Below are 2,753 nucleotides of genomic sequence, written 5' to 3' on the forward strand. Positions count from 1 at the left end.
CCTAACTGGCTGCAGCACTCAGGAGGGTAGTCCCTGTACCTCACCTGGGCAGCGGGGTAGGGCTGGCACTGCTTGTGGGGGTTGAGGGTGAGCTGGCCACATGAGCATGGGAGCATGAGAGCCAGCAGGCTGATAATCCCCCACCAAATCCAGGGTTTTCAATCGATCCATCCCAACATCTATCAGTGAACTGCTGGAGTACACTAAGAGGCTGGTTCTACAGATCCAAAACCACAGGACCCCCATGACTCAGGGCAAGAGCAGCATATCCAAGAGGAGTCCCAGTGAGGTTCCATATCAATGGAGTAGCAGAAGCCAGAGGCCTTACACGGATCACGAGTCATTACAGTGAACATCTACAAGCAAAGGAGTGTGGACAAAAGGGAATCTTATGGGCACACTGACACACTACAGCTTCCTGGAGACTTTTTAATGTCTGTTGCAGGGAAAGGATGCAAGGGTGGAGGGCAGGTATGAGGGGAAGGGGAGAAGAATGGGGCTGGGGTACATGATGTGAATGAAGTTCACAAAAAAAATAAATAAAACTTTTTACAATCTAAATAAAACACAACTTAACAAAAAAGCCAATTCAACAATGTGATTTTATTTCCAATATAGGAGAAATATTGCCACGATTAAGGGGTGTAGGAGGTTAGCGTTAGAACTGATCCAGGCGGCCTTTCTTTCTCTTCAGTGCAGGGCCATCTACCTTGGTTTCTGAGGGGTGCCTGGTCCATGCTGCATGGAAGTGAGACATCCAGGTGACCCACAATGCTAACAAAGAGCTGGGATCACATTGTCAGCCCTCCAATTAGAATCTACTCAGATCCACTCAGTAGTAATAAGATTCCCCAATACTTGGCCTGCTGGGCTCTGTCAACCACCCAGCATCCATTGAAGAACTCCCAGGTGTTCTCAGCATTATCACCCTGTCTGAGTCTTCTAAGTCTTACCTGCCAGGATGCTCATGCAGAAAAGAGTTCAGGCCTTCCAAAGGGCTACCTGGGGCTTAAGTCGACTTTGGACTTCTTCATCACTATTTTTAAGGATAGATGCATGTGCACTCATACATAATATGTTTTACTTGTGTACTTGTTCATGTGTGCGCTTCTGTACATGCACATGAGTGTTCAACTTTATGTGAGTGTAGTGCGTGTATACACATGTGTTTCAGTCTCAAATATCAATTTACAGGTGCCGAACACCTGAACTTTTGGACACGGGCATTCTCAAGGCCATCAAAGTTGAAATGCACCTGTCTAGCTGGATGGTGGTGGCACATGCCTTTAATCAGAAGGAAGAAGAGAGGATCTTGGTGATTTCTGGGCCAGCCTGGTCTACAAAGTGAGTTATAGGATAGTCAGAGCTCAATATAGAAATGTCTCAAAAAAAAAAAAAAACATGAAAAAAAGGGAGGTGTATCTGTCTTCATGTCAAAGTGCTAGGTGACAAGCTCCAGCCAGCATGCTGACTCTTTCCCCTTGCATTCTGGGGAATAAACTCAGATCTCACATGGGAAGCACTCACTGCATGCACAGAAAGAGTCCCAGTCTTGTGCTTCTAAATCCTCCCAGGCTGAAGATGTCACACTCTTGACCTGCAGCCCAGCCAACTCTCATTAAGGACCTGAGGACCAGGAACAGCAGGGTGTCTATGCAACTTCTTCCAGGGACATTTCCCTGGGCAGTCCAAGTAGGAAAGGTATTTTGTTCCTTAATTATGGCATGCATAGAAAAAAAAGGAAGGACAGGGTGTTGCTACAGAGTGGCCACAGGGAGGCAGGATAACATCAGTTTCTGACTATTGCAGGGCTAAAAAATTGAAACTTGAGAGGGGTTCCTTCTGAAGTCTGGCTTCTCTGTCCTTCCTGGCTAAGAAATGATTAGTCCTACCATGAGAACTTTCTGAAACAAAGAAGGACTAGCCGCTAGCCTGCCTGTCTGTAATTCCGATGGACTCTGGCACACCTCATACTAAAAATGGATCAGCAGTTTCTGTCTGCACCAGAAGCTCATCCTCTGCCACAGCGCTCCAAACCTAAATACTGCCAGGAGAGAGCAGATCTCTCAAATTCCTGGCCCAAGAGGGACATTCACAGAGACATCAGGACATAGGAACCAAGGAACAGCCAGGGACAGGATCCTTTCAGTTTCGGTCTGCACCCCAGAGCTGACCCTGTGCCACAGCTCTTCATAGCCAAATTCCTCCCGGAGAGAACTGGTGTCCCAGAAGTACTGACACACAGGCTTGCAGGAGGGACAAGCCACAGTCAGAGACAGCAAGGTCAGCTAAAACCAGAGATAATCAGATGGCGAGAGGCAAGGGCAAGAACATAAGCAACAGAAATCAAGGCTACTTGGCATCATCAGAAACCAGTTCTCCCACCACAGCAAGTCCTGGATAGTTCAACTCACCAGAAAAGCAAGACTCTGATTTAAAATCACATCTCATGATAATGATAGGAGACTTTAAGAAGGACATAAATAACCCCCTTAGAGAAATACAGGAGAACACAGGTAAACAGCTAGAAGCCCTTAAAAAGAAAACACAAAAATCCCTTAAAGAATTACAGGAAAACACAACTGAACAGGTAAAGGAATTGAACAAAACCTTGCAGGATCCAAAAAGTGGAAATAGAAACAATAAAGAAACCACAAAGGGAGACAACCCTGGGGATAAAAAAATCTAGGAAAGAAGTCAGGAGTCATAGATGCAAACATCACCAACAGAATACAAGAGATAGAAGAGAGAAT

At 45.8% G+C, this 2,753-nt stretch overlaps 1 long non-coding RNA gene across 1 annotated transcript; it reads right to left on the bottom strand.

Annotated features, from left to right (window-relative positions):
- Nucleotides 1-583: 583 nt before the first annotated feature.
- Nucleotides 584-1,897, bottom strand: LOC116098213. Its single transcript, XR_004121745.1, has 3 exons — nt 1,528-1,897; nt 954-1,036; nt 584-738 (listed from the first exon to the last, which is right to left on the bottom strand). It is a non-coding gene; the product is annotated as an uncharacterized LOC116098213 (long non-coding RNA).
- Between the last annotated feature and the right edge of the window lie 856 nt (nt 1,898-2,753).

Source organism: Mastomys coucha, unplaced genomic scaffold (assembly GCF_008632895.1).
Source record: "Mastomys coucha isolate ucsf_1 unplaced genomic scaffold, UCSF_Mcou_1 pScaffold20, whole genome shotgun sequence".
NCBI classification, from domain to species: domain Eukaryota; kingdom Metazoa; phylum Chordata; class Mammalia; order Rodentia; family Muridae; genus Mastomys; species Mastomys coucha.